The 19811-nt window shown below is 43.3% G+C and overlaps 1 protein-coding gene across 3 annotated transcripts in view; it reads left to right on the forward strand.

Annotated features, from left to right (window-relative positions):
* LRRC8D (leucine rich repeat containing 8 VRAC subunit D) overlaps positions 1–19811 on the forward strand; it is a 56308-nt gene that overhangs the window by 6106 nt on the left and 30391 nt on the right. For 2 of the 3 annotated variants that reach the window (XM_027712357.2, XM_027712347.2), the window contains exons 1-2: positions 963–1189; positions 12444–12583. The gene's annotated coding sequence lies outside the window, so the exon portion shown is untranslated. Of the gene's footprint in view, positions 1–962; positions 1190–12443; positions 12584–19811 lie in introns of those variants that run through there. The other variant, XM_027712362.2, reaches the window with a different exon arrangement.

Consider the following 19811-nt stretch of genomic DNA (forward strand, 5'->3'; position numbering starts at 1 on the left):
TCTGGTCTCAGAAGTGAATTGCTGCTAAGAAGTGCTTTTATTTGTAACCTTAGATACGTCTAACAGTCATTTAGACTGGAAGGTCTGATTAAAAATGCATCTAAAATTATAAAGAGGAGATTCTCAATCTTTAAAGGGCCATAAAACTATTCTGAACAAGCACCAAAGGATCAGTTCTCGTCTCCTCCAGTTCCTAGAAATCATGGTAAGGAAATAAAATTTGGAAAAGACGAGTTTTAGGTTTTTTTTTTTTTTAATTCCATTCTTGGTCAAGACCAGTGTAGTTTTAAACATAATAGATTACATCCAGTTCTAGTTAAAAAGACATGCAGGTCTGGTCAGTTGTCGGGTCAGTGTTCCACAAGTACTTCAGGATATCGGTGGGTTTTTTTCAGTTAAAGGAGGAAAAAAGTTTCTAATGGATTTTGAGGTGAGAATCAGGGTCAGTTCGGCTTCTTCCTCAGCCCGCTGTGCTCAGCCTCTGGAGCCGCCGGGGAGGAATCCGTCCCTGCAATCCCAGCGGTGCCGCCCCCCGCCCGGGCTAACACCGCCTTCGACTTTCTGGTTCCCTCAAGGGCTCAAGGCAGACGCAAGAAAATTAACTTTTTTCTCCCCCCAGGTAATATTTTAGTAATTAAACCACGCAATTTCAATTTGTCGCTCTTTTATTCACCTCACGCACTAGGTTTCATTTACCTGCACAACGAAAACAAACGCCTGGCTTTGCCACCAGGCGTTTTCGCTCCCGTTGCGCCCCGCGGCCACCTCTCGGCGTCCCCCCACGGGGACTCGCCCACCGCTCGCCCCGTCCCTGGGGGCGCGGGGCCCGCGGCCACCTGAGCGCGGCGGCTGCGCGGGGGGCGAGGGGCGGGCGGGGCCGGCCCGGCCCGGCCCTCACATGCGCGGCGCCGCGGGAGCCATTGGCCGCCGCTCGCCCGCCTGGCCCCGCCGCCGCCGGCAGCCGGTGCTGTCCGCTCGCCGAGCCATGCGGGTGCGCGTTGTAGGGCGCTGGTAGGAGCTGCCCGGAGCCCAGCCCGCCCCGCCGCCCCCTGCTCTGCCCGCCCGCCGCCGCCCGCATGGCAGCGCCGCGGCAGTGACCGCGCGGAGAAGGTCTGCGCGCCCGCCGTGCGCACGGCTCGGCTCGGCCGGGCGGCTCTCGGGGTCCGCAGCCCGCGGAGCCGTCCCTGAGGTGAGGCGGGCGCGGGGGGCGAGCGGGCAGGCGGCGGAGGGGCCGCGGGGAGGGGGCGGCATCGGCAGCCGCACCGCTCCCTCCCCGCGCTTTCCGTCACGCTTCTCTTTTCCTTTTTTCCTTTTTTTTTTTTTTTCCCTGCGTGCAGACCGGCCTGGGCTGGTTCGCTGGTGTTGCTGCCAGCGCCGGTGTAGCTCAGGGACGCAGCTGCCGGTGGGACGCCGAGGGGCGGCTGCGGCTCGTCGCGGTGCTTCCCGCGGGATGCGCATCCACGCAGGATGTGCCCGCATGTGCGGGGGGCGAGTGGCGACAGCGGGGCCGGCCCGGCTGCGGGTCTGGGAGTACAGCGTGCTGCTGGGGAATGTGGCTGGAACAGCGAGCCCCTTTCGAGACCATTGGGGTGGGATCCGACCCGTGTGGGGGCCAACAGCTGTGGGGCTTTTGTGTGGGGTCAGCTGTGCTTGGTGTTGCAGCACACGCAGATTAAACGGCCCAAGCCAGTCAATAAAGCACATCTTCAGGACAAAACCAGCCCTTGTCAGATAGCCATCTCTGTTTCGTCGAGGCGCGTCTCCTCCCTTCCCCCTGCTCCCCAGTACGTGGCAATACCGACTCCTGCTCCTTTAGGATCCCTGAGCCTGGCACGACAGCTCCTGTCTTGCAGCCTCCATTTCTCCCCCGTCCCCGTTACAAGTGCTGCCAGTGCTCTTAAACAAATACGAATTCAGGCGCAGAAGGCTTGTGACTTGCCCAGCATCCTTTAGGGAAGCTGGTCTGCGGTCACTGGGGGGATGCAGGCTCTACGTGTACTGTACGCCAGCAGCCCGTGGCAGTTTCTCATCTGGACGCTCCCAGTGTGTAAGAGCCATGAGGTAGGTTACTCAGACTTGAAAATGGAGGACGGTAGTGGTAACCAGCCTGTTGTTTGGTGGAATAAGTCTTAGCAGTACTTCCTGTAATGGTGGTGCTGAAAGTGATGTTTACTTGACTTAGCTGCTGGTGCAGAGAGCACTTTGGGGTACCTGCTACTTATAAGTCAGTTACAGCTTTACAAAACCCCCAAAACTAGAGAAACATATTGGGTTTTTTCAGCATTATGTCTGTCAGCCATGATAGGAAAGGATCATCTTTTCTGCCTCTAAAACTGAAGGTGGGGAATGGCTGTGCCCCCTTGTTCGTGAGAGAGGGCTTAATTTGCAGAAACGATGCTGAGATTTTAAACCCACAGCTCTGAGCTATCAAAAAAGCACTCTCTTCCCAGATGGTGTAGCTAAGTAGCTTTCTCTGTGTTGGTTTATTTTCTTCCTTTTTTATTTCTGTTTTGTTTTGTTTGTTGTTTTTATTGGTGGTAGTGGTTTTTTTTCTCCTCCCCTCTTCCTGCAGGCAAAGGAAACCCCCTTTCTTCAAACTTAGGGTAAAGATTGGTATTATAGAAGGTTAGTGTTGTGTTATTGGCTCTTGATTGTCAAATTAATTCACCAAGTCTTACTCAGAGGCCAGGATCCTATTCATTCTTTGTGCCTTACAAATGCCCTATAAGCCTTTTATTGTTAGTTGAAACTGATTTATGAGGTCCTGACCCAGGAATATGCTACCATGGCTATATTTTCTTTACTATACACAATTTTCTCCTGTGTCTCTAGGCAAGCATTGCATTTATAGTATACTCCTTATAGTAAACCTGTATCTTGCCTAGTGTGAAAAAACACTTGTCTGTTTTTTGCTGTGTGTTGCACATAACAGCAGGGAATAATAAATAGATGCCGTTATTTGCAATTGTGATTACTTTGATGCAAAGATTCAAAGTTTACGATGGCTAGGTGAGATAATGTGAGGAGAGGAGCAGCATTAAGCTGTCATTTGTTTTGTAAGATCCAGGTATGCACATAGATATCCATCCCAGTCCTGACATCCTTGAGGGGACAGTAGTCTGTCCAGTGTGTTCAGACCTGGAGAAAGAATTCTAAAGCAGCAGTACCAGCAACGGAGAAAGTCTGCACGCTGCCGTCACAGGAAGGTAATTATTAATAGGACCCAACCTGTATAATAACAATGCAAAGAGAGTGAAAGCACTCGGGAAAGATTAACTAGTGTACATTGCACTGACGCATAGCTATACACATGAAATATCGTTCTTGTAATCCAGTTTTTTCTTAGCCCTGTGTGCCTGTTGCCTCAGACAAGCCTCCTTCTCTTGTGTAGCAATACGTAAGTGGTGCTACAGGGGTATGACAACTGTGCCTCCTATGTATGGACACTTTTCATGACTGCATGCTTGGATAGGGAGGAAGCGCTTGCAGCTGTGTGTGTTGTGGCTTGGTGCAGTTTTTTAGAAGTGACTGTATTGAAATTTCCTACATTGAAGTTGGTTCTTTTAAATTCTCTAGGTCTTCCCATTCCTTCTGTGTATTGAGGTCCCATTCAAAGTCTGCTAAAGCCAGTGGGAGTAAGTGGCTTTTGAATCAGGCCCTGTATGACTGCCTGAGTTTCTTTCCCCCGGTGTGTTTTCTTATAGCACCAGCTGCTGTGTCAGGTCCTGCTTTTGTGGTGTACTTGTGAGTTGGCTTGGGATGCCTTACCGGCAGAGTGCTGACTCAGCACATCAGCGCAGGGTCTCCCTTTGCACCTCTAAGAGCTAGAGAAGTGTTTTGATACAGGTACATGGATACTGTGATCACTGAGGATGAATTTGTGTTCTGAGGTTTAAAGCATTTTATCAGTGTGTAGCTGTTCACGGCTGTTTTGCTGAGAAGTAGCTTGAGTCACAAATGGAGGAACATGATAGAACTCAGTAAACAAGTTTCTCAACTGAGTGGAAAAAAAAAAGGGAGTTTCAGAGTTAGTATTTTACAAAATAATGAACTCTGAAGGTTTTTAATTTCTTTTCAAAAAAGCAGTCTTTATCTTCCAATTAATTCATAAAGTTGCTGTAGATCCCTAAATATTCATAAAACACAATTAACAGTATTTATGTTATACTGAAATGTTACATATGTAACATAAAGTGTAAAGAACAAAACATTTCAGTTTCTGCTGCTTAAATTTCTCCATTTCTTGCTAGCATTGAAATGAGGCTGCAGAGTTCTCCTTTTGTTTTCTTTTTTTTCTTTCTGTTTTATTTATTAATTTACGTCTCTTGCTGGTGGGAAGATTATATCCTAGCCAACATAAAAATAAAAAGCTATTGATGATTTAAGAAACACGGGAATATTTTTCTGCAGAAACCTTACATTTATATAAAGACTTGTCTGTGCTTTTGCATAACTGACATTTTAAACATTTTTTTTTTCATAACGAGCAGTGAAAAGTCTGTGGACTTCACCATGCAGAGACTTATGTCCATGCTTATTTTCCACATATGTATAGTTTCATGGGTACACACACATGCATAAGGTTGCAGTAAAGTTGTTTGATCTTGAAAGTGTTTATTGTTGGCCGTGATGTTGAGGTGCTGTGGGCCTACACAGGGCTGAGATATGAAGAAGGTTGTTTGTGAAATACAGTTTTCTAGCAGTTAGCAGCATTATATTTTGTAGAAGAGATTGTAATTAGTATTTCAAAGTTATTCTGTACCTCTCACCTTGAGAACACTTTGAGCTATATTTTTTAAAAGTTTGACTTGCTTGCATTGGGGATGGATTTGGCTCAAGATCTTTTGGTCTGAGCGAATTGAATGCAATTTTCTTTTAACTGTATAATAAAGAATAGGTACTGATTGGTTGCCAAATGATTTTTTTCCCCTCAGAGATTCCAAACAAATTTAGGACATAACAAAGCCAGTATTTCTAGTGTTTAACTTCTTGAGAATCATCTTGGGTTTGGCATGTTAAAAAGAAAAGTGCGTCACAAGTCAAGTTGGCACTCACTAATACCATCAGTAGTACTAATTTCCACATTGTTAATTTGAACTGACACTGCTTCAATCTTTCTCTCACCGCAAATTTATTTAATTAAAAGAATTGAAGCTCTTTTCACTTATTTCTATGTTGCTTTCAGTTGTATTTTTCCAGTCTTGCAAGAACAGGTTCCTCTCCTCCTTCAGGAGATGGATAGGAAGAGAAGCTAAAAGACATTCATGTAGCAGCTGCCAGAGTGTTCAGGGAGATATCTTTGGAAGGAGAAAGTTTGTTTTCTTGGAATCAAGCCAGCAAAATGCCACTTTTGCCCAACACTTGGAAGAAAGCAGTAGCATGGGAAGAAAGTATGGCTGCACCAAGGAGTCATTTGTTGGAACCATTTAAGAAGAAACACCTTCATTTTTCTTCTTCCTCCTCTTCAAGTATAAGTCAGGATACAAAAACACATTGTTCATGTAGCCTCAAAACCAATTTTCCTTCTTTCCCCTTGAGCTCTTTCCTCGGAAGTGATTTGTCCTGAGATTGAAGTAGTTGTGATATTCGAGACTTGAAAAGCAATCATGGTGTAAAATACACCCACCCTTAGAGGCAGAGGAAAGATAGTTGTTGCTGAGATTTTTTTCTTTTCAGAGAGTCTTTTTTAGTTGAAGGTAACTCGGATTAAGAAGCAGAAAAAAATAACCCGGCTGAAAGCATGTGGCAATCAGTAGTGGGTGAGGATAGTATTTGCCTTTATTCATCGTGGTCTTCCATTTTGTATTGTGTGATCAATAGAAGAAGAAATGATCTGATTCTTGTGATCTGCCTTGCTTCTTGTTAGTGTTGAAAAAAAACACCCTCTGTGTATATGGTCTTTTTGTCAAAAGTTAGTCATCTCAGGTGTTCTGTCTTATGAAGGTCTCCTTTGAAGAACAGAAAGTTGCAATGGAAGATTTCTCAGACCCAAGGGGTGGGCATAACAGATCATCAGGTGCTGTTGTTACCTTTTTCCAATCAAATATCCCTTCAAACTGTTTGCTGTGCATATAAATGTGAAAAAAAAATTGCACAATTCCCTAACTGGAGTTTTAAAATCTCTCTGTTCACTTGCTCAGGATTTTTCTGTCTAAGTCACATCTCCTGATGATTTCCACTGAATGATTAGACCGTGGATGCGGCCGACTAAATACAGATGTCTGTTGCTTTATTAGATGTCTCACCTGTGACACTCACATGGAACTTATAAATACAATGAGACCATCTACTGGAGACCAGTGATACTCTAGATGAACCCTGTCCCTGGATTCATTATGTAAAGATACACAGAGAAAGGAGAAAGCCAAACATGAAGGCTCTTTGTAGCCCTTGTGATAAAGCAGGCTCCTACCTGTCCCCATGTAACCTGATGGCTACAAAGCCTCAGCCAAGATGTAGGGTTGTCTTTTTTTCCTCCTTTGAACTTCATTCTTTACAAGTCAGCACTGAGACAAGTTTCTCTATAAAAGGTATTCCTGATTGCCTTCGAGTCCTACAGAAGCCAGGGCTGCCACACCTCTAGTGTTTTCAGGTCTGGCCAATGCCACAGATACCATCATGATTGCTAAAAACAATGGGGTTTTTTATGTGGACTTCGTTTGAAGCACTTTACTCTTGCTGTTGTGATTTTTCCAACCTGGGATTATAGCTCTAAGAAGACAAGTGTGTATGCGTTTATGAATATGAGTTTGAATATTTGTTCTTCAGCTGTTGCAGGATAGGAAGGAAAGGAAACTTACACCCTTTCAGCTGGTGTGACAAGTTGTATAAAAAACACTGATGCCTGCAGTTACTCTAGTACAGGCTTGCTGAAGGTGTGTGTGCTAGAGATGGATATATTTTGATATGTGCACATAGAAAGTTGATTTTGTCATATTTTGTCAATAAAATGTATGGTTCGTTGTTTGTCTCAAATACACTGATTTAAATAATCAAGCTTATACAACACTGATTTGTTAATCATTTAAAATGACCTTTCAGTTCAAAAGCTTCCTCTGCTAATATTAATATTTTATACAGAAGTGTTATGTAATAGACATTTTGTTGCCTTTGCAGTCCTGCACAGAGGAACACATTGTTAAGCTGATGTCATTTGGATTGTTCAGTATAAATTTGTTCACTAAACCAATGCAAATGTCAGTGAATAATTAAAAAAGAAGTCCATATTGAATATTTGTAAATGGTAGTTTGTGTACAGATCATGGAAAGGGAGGGTAGGAATTACTTTGGTCTGACAGTGTTTGCACTGAAACTTGAGTGAGAAGTGTTAGAGATAGTGCAGTAGCTTGCTTTGTTTCCAAGCACCACTATGGTTACACACTTTCCACATGCATTAGCAATTGCCTTCATCAGAGATGCTCAGAGGAACCAGACTTCACGGTTAATCTGACTGGTGTTTAAAAATACAAACTGAGAAGTCTACGTACAGGGTTCCTCTCAATGGCTGCCATCCAGAAACTTTTATGTACTTGCTTTCTGGCTAATTAAATTAAGAAATAAAGCCTAATGCACCTAGCTTAGAAGAGGAACTAACAAAAGGGAAATGAAACTTTGCACTTGAGTTTTTAAAGTAATGTTTGCCATTTTATAACCCTTAGTAAATTTCTTCACAGTTTTACCTCCTTGGCAAGGGAAGACCGGCTTGATAGTTCTGCTCCTCTCCTTTCCTATCCTGACAACAAATCTGTAGGCTCTGCAAAAAAGAAAGTAGAGGAATGCGGAGACATAAATGCTTGTTGGTGCTGCAGAAAATGTGAGTTTAATCAGTGCTGGTGTTCCAATGGAAAGTAGATAAGAAAGTATCTAACAGAAGAATAATAGAGGAAAAGTGGCTCTTGGAAAAGGGAGTGGACTGAGTGAGAGACAAAATAATATAAATAATAAATCAGGAAGATGAAAAATACACTGGTTTGGACAAGATTCTATTTCCAGTGTTTAAAATCTGTGTTTACACTATGTTTATTTTTAATGTAAGTTGATTTAGGATGTACCTAGATTTAAAGGTGAATTTAAGAGTGTCTTTATTGTCATTGATCAGTTTAACCCAACCAGATTTTAAAGAAAGAAACACTAGGGCCAGAGTTACAGGAGAACAAAGATAGTAAAGCCTGAAAATAAAAACATGAGAGGCATGCAAAAATACAAAAGAAAATAGTAACAGTGTGGCAAAGAAAAGGAGATAATAAAATTGTTTAGGTAAGTGTGAGAAAATGTAAAAATCATAAAGCATGAGGTTCTGTGTACTGTTCTGCATGTGGAACGTGTATGAACTCTGTTTGTTTGACTGAGAGCGTCTCATCCTAGAAACGCCGCTTTCATGCTCAGAGTGGAATGGCCAGGTTCTCCCAGTTTGCACTCAGTTTGAAAGCCCGTTGCAAAATAATGCAGACCCCTGTGTTCATTACAGCAAATGTGATGGGTACTTAAAGCTTATGGGTTGAATTGGTATAAGCCTGGTTTTGACTTGCGGTGCCTGATTTGTATTGTAAAATTGTGGTCTGTCCATGTGACAGTGGCCCGGAGCAGCCTGGGCACAACCGGTGTGCAGCTGGTCAGTGCAAGGAGCAGAGTGCTGCTCCTCTGCTCTTTCGTGAATGAAGAGAGGATGACGGCCTTCTGCACTCTGATAGCTGCTGATTTCTGTCACCTCATCCGTGTTAAGACCTCTTCAGTGTCTGATTATTTACCTGCCTGCTGTCTGAACTTGTAAGATCTTAGATCTGGCTTGCTGTCTGCTAAAGAATGTAATACCAGAGCTACCAGCAGTAGCCCCTTCTCTTATTGCCTGTGGGTCAAACACCAAGTTACGTGTAGAAGTTTTGCTTCCTTGACCAGCAAGGTTTGATTTGTTGATGTCTTGGTTATATTCCTGCCTTCTGCAGCAGAAGAGAGGAAGCAGGGAGAAGTTTGCACACAGCTCCTGAAGAGGAGGTGGCTACAAAGAGAAGGAAAGAATTACGGGGAGCTCCTGAAAGAGAGGGGGTGTTGGGTGTCATGTGAAAAGCTGCAGTGAGGCCGTAGAGTGGGCAATGAACTCGGAAGATCCTGTAGGCTCCTCTGGAGTAGGAGCAATGCCTAAGGTGCTTTCCAAAGGGAGTGTAGTTTCAAGACCAGCTGGAGCAAATTTGAGCTTGTGCTACTGTTGAAAGTGGAAGTTCAGCTTTGGGCAAGACACCTCTCGAGGGCACACAGCAGGGGAGAGAGTGGGAATGTTAAGTACCAGGGTGGCCACAGATCAGCTTCAGCTGACTGCAAAACTTCACTCAGAGATAGCAACAAAATCTGACATTTATCTGGTTAGGTTACTTTTGACAATACTTCTACAGTAGATATCTGTGCTGGGGTTTTTCTTCTCTCTTGATGGCATGACACTTTTCCTGTGTGGTGGTTTGTTGTTTTTCTTATGGAGTAGCAAAGGAGGAAGATGGTGTTTTAACTGAAGTGATTGTCAAATGTCTGCTGTTGTCTAGGTATTTGGAGATACATGTAGAATACTCCGTTGTGCTGAAATTAAACCTGTAATGACTGGAACTGCTTCACTTATTTAATTAGCTGAGGTTGTTTTTGTTTTTTTCCCCCTAAATCTCTACTTCTCCAAAATGCTGTGATTTCCCTTCTTCTTTCTTTACAGAATTCATAATAATTTGCTCTAAGTGCATGGTTTGTTTTTTTCACTCTGTTAGCAATGATTGTTTCTCTGTTAAATGCAATCCCTGTTAAATGCATCGGAAGTATTGTTTTCCTTAGTGGAAAAGATGTTTGATCAAGTGACTGTGCAAATGAAGGCAGCCTCATGTAGGCTACAGTATATAGGACGTGGCATTTGGAGGTTGCACGTGTTATGCCTGAAGTGCCAAGTGCCTGGCCGTGATGCAGATAAAACTGGCACTGGTTGATGCCAGCACCCCAGTGTGAATGGGGTTTAAGTCTTTCCCTATACTGTAGGGCCCTGAAAGAAAAGTATTGAAGGGAAGGAGTGCCAAAGGGTACTAGGTTTAAATAAGGAGCGCATGTATCACTTCTCTTTTATCTCCTTCATAGCCACTGTTCCACATACTGACTAGACCAGTGTGTGTTTGTGTGTATTCTTGTATCAGAGCAGAGGTTCCTGTAAGAAAGATATTGCTTTGTTTTAATAAATTGAGGGAGAGGGAGGTGAAAGAAGTAGCATAAAGTGAGAATATGTCAAATGGGATTGGGAACAAAATCCATGAGAATTTTTGTGGCAAGAATTGCGGGGGAGACTCCCTTACTGGTCTTGGCTATGATTTATGTAAGAATTTCTGCTTTAGGCTGGTTTTTGGTTTGGTTTTTGTTTTGTTTTGTTGTAGACCAAATTTTATAAGTGTTTTGTCATTTATTTCCCTCCATCTCCACCAGGTGTGATCCATCCCATGTGCTCAGCCTACTCTGGGAGGGGGAGGGTGGTGGTGTTGGACCTCAGCAGTCTTTCAGATTGTGACTCCTCTTGAAGACAAGCTCTCCTGTTCGTCCATGCCTTACCAAGTGTGATGGTGGTGCTGTTTAGCCTCTCCTGACACCTTTTCTTAATGCTGATACATTGTCAAAAAACACAGCCCTCCTACTTTGGAAGTGGGAATGCCTTTGACTTGTTTTCAGAAACTGTTTGTTGCCTTTGGGGTGGCTGCTGAGGAGGGACTGGAAGGTGTGGTCAGCTTTGTTTAGGCCCTTACTAGGTAGGTCTCTGACCTTGTGAAAAAAAAGCTGTAGGAACAGGCAAGGTGAATGACCCTGTGGCTACGAGAGCATTTTCTGTTAGACCTCAAGTAACATCCAGAGGTCTGTTCTGAAGCCGACTTGCAATAGACTGGAAATTATCTAGTCACAGCTTTTTTCTTCCAAGTATTTAAAAACCAACGGTCTTTGAAAACTCCAGTTTTGGTCATGAATGCTGCATAAAGGGATTTACTTCTCCTGAGACCACTTGACCACCCCGACCCTTTTGAAGAAGGAAATTCTATAAGAGGCATATTTTATTTGAGGATTTGACAGTATCTTCCCCATCCTGGGTCTCCACTGCTAAGAAGAAACCTGGAACAGCAGGTTCCTGCTGACCTTTAAAATGCTCTCAGTGGAAAGCCTGACACGGGGTTTGTTCCTGAGTGCCAGTGGGTGCCAGCCCTGAAAAAGCTTCAGAAAAAATTTAAGAGTGAGATGTGTGTGGAGGAGGTTGGTTTTCGTTATTTGCTGCAGTGATTAGGGAGCAGCTCGGGTGGGTGAGTGCACTGCACTTGGTGCTGGGCGCAGACCTGTGCTCTGCTGCGGCTGCTGCTGGGCTGGGGGCTGAAGCAGGGGATGCAGCTGGTTGTCCCTGCCTTTGAGCCTTGGCTGTGGAGCATCCTCCACACTGGGGGCTGCCTCCGTACGGTGTGCCTGGGGCTTGCTAGCCTTGCAGCGAGCACCTGCTGTGCTTGTGTTTGCACCCTGGCACAGCGTGCTGTGCTCGGAAGGCCTTGGGGTGCAGCCAGGGCAGGAGAGACACAAGAAGGGCAGCAAGGCAGCTGGCTGTGCACTGAGAGTCCTGTAGCATCCTGCCTGTTGCTAGGGGACTCATTTTGGATATGGAGCAGATTTGGTTTACATAGCAGCTTTCCCTGTGTTTGTTGATTGGAGGCAATTACTGTAAAATACTTGATTTATAACAAGGTGTACTTAATAAGCAACAAACTAAAATAAATATTCATGAATTACCTGCTGGAGGCTGGCTGTTCGTTTTGCTGAGTTGTCGCTTTCCATCTGCAGGCTCTGCAGAGCTCTGGAGCCTCTGGATGTCTGGAGGTGGAGGCAGCCATGCTGGGTCTTGGCTGGTGGAAGTTTTGGGCTGAAGAGGGAGGGGCAGAATTCCATTCCTTTTCTGTTTTGTTTGTCCTGGAGGATAGAGGTGTTTTTCTGAGGTTTTTCCAAGCAGCTCATTGGCTCAAGATGGTCTGCTTGCCTGACGTGCTGCTGTAATGCAGCACTTCAAGTGTGATCAAAGTGGTTGTGTGTAGCACATACGGGGTGCAGCTACCACATCATTGGGTTTGGGTCTGGCTTTTGTGGTGGTATAGGGAAGTGATGATGTAGAAATAGCAGTGTTCTTGGTTAAGTTAGGATAAGCCGATATGTTTAAGAAAATATGTGGGAAATGACAGATTGCTGGTTTGGGATCTATGCTCTTCAAGAACAGGACAACTCATTTAGAGTAGTTCTGAAATTATTAAAATAAGGATGTGTTAAGTCTTCCCCAGAGATGAAATGCTGTCAGCAGAAGTATGACTAACATTTGCTTCTATGTTGCAGAGTGGCATTCTTCTTGACACCCTGCTACCATAAATACTTTATTTGGCCAGTTTTACTAACAGCAGTTTGTTTTTATACAGGAAGAGTCTCTGGCGCTTGTCAAAATGAGAGAGTGACCTTCAGAGCCTGGCTTGGTATTCCTGTCACTGGAGCCTTCAGGAGCCAGCACTCAGCCCAGCTGAAGCCAGAGGAGGAAGGTGGAGAAGCACAGCCTGATCAGGTACTGAGCTAGTAATGGCAAAAGTTGTCTGATGCCAAGCTGAAGTTATGGATGATCATTAGTTATAAAAATAGTTCCTTAAAGGTCTTGCTAACGTGTGATGCAATAGTGGCCCAGTAAGGACAACCATATCATCTGTGGGCCTAGCACGGGTGCATATTATACGTCCGAGTTCTGTAACAGATCTGAGGTAAACATAAAGAAATGTTTTCTGGGGTATTTGATTTACACATCTAATGTGCAGTACACCTCAGTACGTGTTTGCAAACACCTGTTTCTAGGCTTCATGTGAGTTGGAAAGAATGGACTAGGAATGCTCTTAAAAAATGTTTGAATGCTGAAGAGCAATTGAGGGGGAAGAGTTTTTTTCCTCAGCTTTATTCTTTCTTCTAGTAGGGAGGCTTAAGCGCCAGCTTTTGAGGAGCACAATGTTATGTGGGAACCATGGAGCACAGAGAGGTATCAGCCCTGATGGGTTTTAGACAAAACTGACTGTCAGCTTGCTAACGTGTTTTTATTTGTTGAGATTTCCATAACTGTTCATGGAAATTGGTATTTTTTCTTGCATTCATATCTTTCATATTGTCATACTTAAGAAGATTTAGTTTGGCTCATCTTGTATGAAGACAGAGAAGTTAAAGGTTTTGATTTATTGTATTTGATTTGTTTTTGTGTTTTTTTTTCTTATGTAACTTTATCTTCCAGTTTATATGGAACTTCTGCTCTGAGGACCATGTTCTGAAGATATTTTGCATATTTTTACGTACCCTTAGAAATCCCTTAAGAACCGGGCTACTGCTTATGTGGACTTGGGTTGGCAGTGGCATGCAATTCACTTTTAGAGGGAAGAATTCTTTGAAGAGGTCGTATTTCTTTACCTTGAGTGATACTTTCTCTCCAGAAATACCAGCATCTGTGCTTAGACTGTCTGAATTTATTAGTCACATTTTTGTTATTTTTTTATTTACTGGCCCAAGTGGAAGCAGTGAGGATTTGTTTAAATAATCTGTTAAGAAAATTATTCCTAATGTTCTAGCGGTAATTTCCATCTCTATCTGACTATATCTTTCTTTGTGTGGTTAAAAAAAGGGAGTCTTTTTCTAGCAGGCATTGGGATACTTCGCTTTATTTTTTTTTTTTTTTTTTTTTTTTGTCTTGGGAAATAAGAACCAGCATTTATTTGATTCAACAACCAGCTTCCTGCTTCCCAAGGAAGAGATAGTGGCTCATTTGCCTGCAAACATCCCTCCTGTGGAGAGTCTTTGTTGGGGAGTTAGAGGAAAGCTAGCAGCTACTAGTGAAATAGCTGCATAGCAGGATGAAGAGGGATTATTGAAGCATTACTAGGAAATTCATGGCTGTGTGCAAGACCTTATGTACTCTACAGACAAGCTGACCTAAATTCTGCAGCCAGGCCTTACTGGTTTCTGTGTTGATGTGATGTGCCAGGCTGGATAACCTGCAGCAGATCTGGGGTTTAAAAAAACAAAGGGAGGGAGTACAAAAAAGACTTATATTTGAGTGGAAACACAGACAAGCACATCTTTAGAAGTGTACTGAATCTGTCTTAAATTTTCTTGTTGTTTTCTAACCCCCACTTCTCTATTCTTAGTATTGAGTACTTCTCATGTAGTCAGGATGAGTCTGTATTATAAGGATGCTCATTAGGAAGAGTGGAAAAGTTGTTTACTGGATGGAGAATACATGGATGATTTTGCTTATAAGAGGCTTTTACAGATGGTTTGGAGTTGAGGTAGGTTTTAGCAAAGAAATGGTGCTAAGCATCTTATCAGTAGTGAAATAGTTAACACAACTGACACTTTATCTCTTGGGGGGAATAGCATTAGTATCTACTTGACATAAATGGAATGGCTTACACTTATGTTTTCAGGCAACATTTGTTTCTCAAGATTATACATTACACAAAACATGAGACAAAAATCCAAATAGAAAACAAAATGTTACCTCTATCAAAGTAAAGTTGGTCAATCTGACCTGCTGCAGTGTTTTCTTGCTGTTACTTCTTGTAGAAGTGTTGTGACTTTGCAGTTTAGTTTCTGCTGGCACTAACGTGGTGTGATGGCAGTTACTGCTTCCTCCCTTCTTCTGCAGATGTAAGCTCGATTGATGCAATGCTCTCCTTTGCTTTCACACTTCCCACCTGCATGCTTTCATTACCTGATCTCACCACTTCCTCCAGAGGTGCCTCTATGGGTACAAGAGGAATTTTTAGGTGGTGCTGCTTAAACCAGGTCCTGTGAAAGAACCTTACACAGGCAGAAAAATTTTGCAGCCACTAGAAGGGCTTCTGCAGTAGGGTTTTTGCTGGTATAGTTGGGAAGCAAGAAAAAAATATTGGCTGATACAGTTAAATGAACAAAATGTTAAAGTATGGCTAGGGGCTTTCCTGTGCTAGTGTTCTGGTCTGGTTACTGTGATGGAGTGTGTGTGTATATTTGTGTCTGAAAACCTCTTTTTGTGGAAGCATAAGCTTTAAGCTCTTTTGAATTTTTTTAGAGGAATTTCTGCAGCTGCAGCATCCTCAAGTGCCAGGGGAAACAGTGATATCCTAAAATATTGCTGACTTATTTTAGATCATGTTTCACTTGATGTGCTTTTGATTTGTTTTAAGAACAACTTGTCTGTATAAGCTATTTGTTTACTATATGCACATAATAAGCAGCAGTGCCGACCCTTCTTCTGGAAGCAGGAATGAAGGGACCCAAGGAAGGGTGGATTTACTTAGTTAATTTGTGTCCTGCCTTAATGGCATTCTGGCATGTAATTCCTCCGTGCAATATAAGAGGTAGGCAAATCTGATGGATTTAATTGCTGTATATCAGCTCTCCATGAGTTAATTACAGAAATATATTGTTACCAAAGTCAATATTAGGAGGTAACCTGTCAGCTTGCTCTGATCTGTTCGTGGAGTGAGTGCCAGGTGTAGCTTGTGCTGATGGTCCTTTGTATTTTGTGTGTTTAAGCTGTGTGAGCTTGTGTCACAGGGTGAGACCTGGTGTAGCTCACTTATGAAAATCAGCTTTTGACAATGGCTACCAAAGGGCAGACAAAAGGTGGATATCCTGAAGAGCTGTGTGTTTTAAAGTGTCCCCCAGCTGGGGGTGTGTCCTGGGCTGGGGTGTGAAGCTTCCAGATGTATTCAAAGGGTAGACTTTCCTGGGTGTTTATGCACAGATAACTTCTAATCCAATACTGAGGCATGCTCCTGCCATGTTTAGGGGCTCCCTGCAGCTCTGCCTGCTCACGTATCGACTTGTGCTGATGCTGCTGTCGGCCGTGGTTGGCAAAGGGCTCGCAAGGGCTGAGGGAGGGAGGGCAGGGCTGCCCCTCACAGGCTCCATCCATCTCCCCAACCAACACAATGTCTGCTGTGTGCCATAAGGGAGCCAGAAGGCTCTCCAGGGACTGTGACCAGCAGAGGAAGCACCAAGTGCTGTCCCTGTTGCCCCACTTCCAGGAGCAGGTATGGTGAGGGGAGTGGAGGGCAAGGGCTGTTTCCCCTCTGTGTGTCTTCAAAATCAGAAGCAGAAATTAGTTTATTGACAAATAAATTAAATTGATTTGAATTTCCTCCAAAATGATAAACTGCTTTTTGCTTGCAACAGTGTATTGCCAAGGCCACCTCAAGGCAAAAGCAACGTTTTCCTTAGGTGTAGATATAGATGTCATTTTGACTGCTTCTTTGCAATGAAAAGAACTTTTGTGTATCTTGCTCCAGTGTTACAATTTTCATGTCAGATTATCTTTTCTTTCTTCCTGTCCTCCCAGTAGAATTTTCAATGTTATCCTTAGTTACAGAAACTGGAAAATAGCCCTACTTTGATGTCCTTTTCAGTGTTTTTGCTCTCATATTTCTTTGCCTAGACAGGAGAGTTGTCCGTTACTGATAGCAAAAGACAGTCCCCACAGCCATGTGTCAGTGAGCTGAGCTGCTTCCAGCCAGCTTGTCCTTCTGCGAGCCTGAACCCCGCCTGGCCGCGGGCGGCGGCACCAGCGCGGGGGAGGAAGGAGACGGCGCTCACGGGTGTTTGTCGGCGAACTTGCTATTGCAGAGAAAAAGCTGAGCAGGGTCAAAATGCAGCAGTGCTCTCTTTAAACCTTCAGTGGAGTAATGCCTTGTTGCCTGTTTTCATGTGTATAGACCTGTTTCCTACTGGATGTGTATCAAGTTTGGTAGGCAGCAGTAATCTTAGCCGTGTGTTTTGACACAATATGATGTTGTTTTGAAATATCTGCCTGCTCTCAGTTATTGTCTGGAATCTGAGGAGGTGTCTTTTGGATAGATGGGAAGAGATTCATCACATTCCTCCCTCAAGCTTCATCCATTGTCTTTGGTAGGTGATATTCTCTTGGATAAGGGAGCACCATCACAGAGTGCATGCTCTCTTGGAGGCTGACTATGAACACTGGAGCCCTAAGTCAGCATGGTGAGGTTCAGCATCAAAGAGTAAGGTCTGTCTGTCCTTCTCTGCACCTAATTTGTTTTCAGAGAGAGGTGAAACACTTCCAACAACTGAGAAACCACAGAAGAGATTGGGCTGGGGAAAAGTTGGCCTTTCCAACACCTAACAAGTTGTCTAGTAATGCTGTATTTGCACTTGATGGTAAAAAGGACATACTGTAAGATACTGGTGACATTATTGCCTGGCACCTCAGACAGTAATGATGGGGGAGAGAGATTTGCAAGGGAAAAAAATGAACAAACTGTTCTTTGTTGCTCAATTATTTTAGTGCTGCTGTGGTTTGGCTGTAGTATTGTGTTACTCTGTCCACAGCTTTTCATGGGCCTCTTTTAGAAAAATTTTAAATTTAAATAAATAATACATTTCTCTAGTTTTATTTATTATTTCACGTCCTAGAATATGCTTGTAGTTATAATAACATTCCACCGCCTCCAGTGATTGGATATATAAAATTCTGGCATTTGTTGCAGCAATGTTGAGCAATGAACTCCAAACTTTGTGCTTATCTGACTATGCATTTCGTGCATTTTGGTCAGTGTATTATTGGAAACATGGAATGGTCTTCTGTGCATAATTAGAATTGTTTTAATCAATAAGGCATAAGTCTCTTTTCCATTCCATTAACTCTTATGTTCTGCAGGAGCCGGGAAAAAAAAAGTGATTTTTTTTCTGCTTATAAACTGATTCTGCTACCTTTTGAAATAAAATGGTTTTTTCAGGCAGACTGCAAAATAATTTTTATGGGCAGTTCAAGTAATTATGTAAGGAATTTAGTGATTGTTAACATTACTGATGTTTGAAACACTGGGGGGGAATAAAATTCCATGAGAAGAAATTTTGTAAAAAAGGAAAACCCCGTGCAGCCCCTTCCCTCCTATCCCATCATGTGCTGTTTTGGAGTTCTGCGGTAGTTAAGCACTGCCCAGGTTTGGGTTTTTTCTGTTTCACTCTTTCCTATGGAGGAAGCATTGTGGTTTGAGGCTCTAGAGGCAAAGCTCAACTGCCATCCCACCCTCCCAACCAGATTGCTGTTGGCACCAGAGCTGCACTCTGGGGTCCAGCTGTTCAATTTGCAGTTGGATGTGGCAGCCCCACATGCTTTGCCTTTCTGGCAGGTTGTATGTTGTGGTGACTTGCTGCCTCCCATGATGCTGGGCTGGGATGCTGGTAGTGCTGCCAAAGGTTGGGAGCAAGCAGGCATTCCTGTGGCATGGATGAGATGGAGAAGGCTGTTGAAATAAGGGTGTTCGATGGGTTTTTCTTTAGATGCAAGAAGGAATGGGCTGTGATAGAACCAGGCAATCCCCTGTCAAGACACCACCTTTTAGTTAATGAGTAGTGGCTGTTTTTTCCCAAGTCTCTGTGCTCCCTAGTCCCTGGGCAGCAGCTAATTGGTGGTGACTTGCAGTCAAGTCCACAGCAATGCCAGTTTTTCCCTTTCAGCTGAGGGAACGGGATGGGAAGCTGCAGGTAAGCTCTGCAGGATCTGGATGAATATTTGGGAAGACAGAGGTGGGCGGTGATGAAGCAGGGAGGTATGAGAAGGGAGAGCATGGAGCATAAAGCACAACTAATCTTATAGGAGTATATTGGCCTACTCCTCTGGACTGTGCTGTCCTGGTATGTGTGTTTAGACTGAAACAATCTGTGATAACTGGCTGTTAACTTGTTAAAATAATCAGGTTGCCAAGAACTCCATTATCTTGTTAAGCTTCATTTCAGATTTATTGCATATTTTTTTCATCTTTAATGGAGCTAATTCAAGGTATGCAAACCCTGCTGTAGTTCCACTCCCTGCAGCTTATGTAAATTTTCTTTGCATTTGGTTTTGCACCCCTGCTCTGTCTCAATCAGGATTCAGTCTGAAGACAACAACTGGGAAACTTTCTTTCACTAAAAGAGTATGTCTAGGATATAGGGGATGGGAAAAGGAGAATTGGAGCTCTCATCCATAAATATTTACCAAATTTTGTTTCAATATCCACTTCTGTCTTTCTTAGAATAGTTGGAGCTATGCCAACCTAAAAAGCCCCAAACCTGCTTTGCTTTGACTTTTAGCTAGATCCTTATGTGTAATACTCTAATGAGGGGCAGAGCTACATCTGTTTTCCTTTTCTGTTGGATAGCACTTACATACATTGGTGGTGGAACTTGGGTGATTTTTTTTTTTTTTTTTTTTGCAGTGTCATTGAGTTTCTTTTGCTTGTGTGGGTTGTTCAAATAGCTGTGGGAAGATGAATGCTTGAAATAGAAAAATATGATGAGGCAAGGGCTGTCAAGTATTATGCATCAGTTCTGTACTTTGCATGCTGAGGCCCTGACCTACTTGAGGCCTCTAGGTACTTGTGCAGTGTAAGTGTTTAGCAGTGATAAACTGCAATGTCTGGCAGAGGGATTCAGTGTGCAAGAAGGACACCTGAAAAAACAACCTTTAATCCTTTCCCTGAAATGAGCTGGTTTCAAGGTTTCTGTTCTTTCAGAGGAGTTGGACAGGGTGCTTCCATTCAGAGTATGCTGGTATGATATTCAGTGGTCAGCACCTTAATACTTGTCAACAAAGTAATATTGATAGAGCTGAGTTACTGGACTTTTTTTTTTCTGTGCATGTGTGCTGCATTAATTCTTTGACTGTATATATTTTTTTCCTCTCAGAAGTAATCAATATACCATGAAAAGCCCCAGTCACCAATAACATCTGTAAACAGCAGAAAAGGGCAGACAACCAGAAAGCCCCCAAATAGTCC

The sequence above is a fragment of the Pipra filicauda genome, unplaced genomic scaffold (assembly GCF_003945595.2).
Source record: "Pipra filicauda isolate LSUMZ 115617 unplaced genomic scaffold, ASM394559v2 scaffold112_size3218982_pilon, whole genome shotgun sequence".
NCBI lineage: Eukaryota > Metazoa > Chordata > Aves > Passeriformes > Pipridae > Pipra > Pipra filicauda.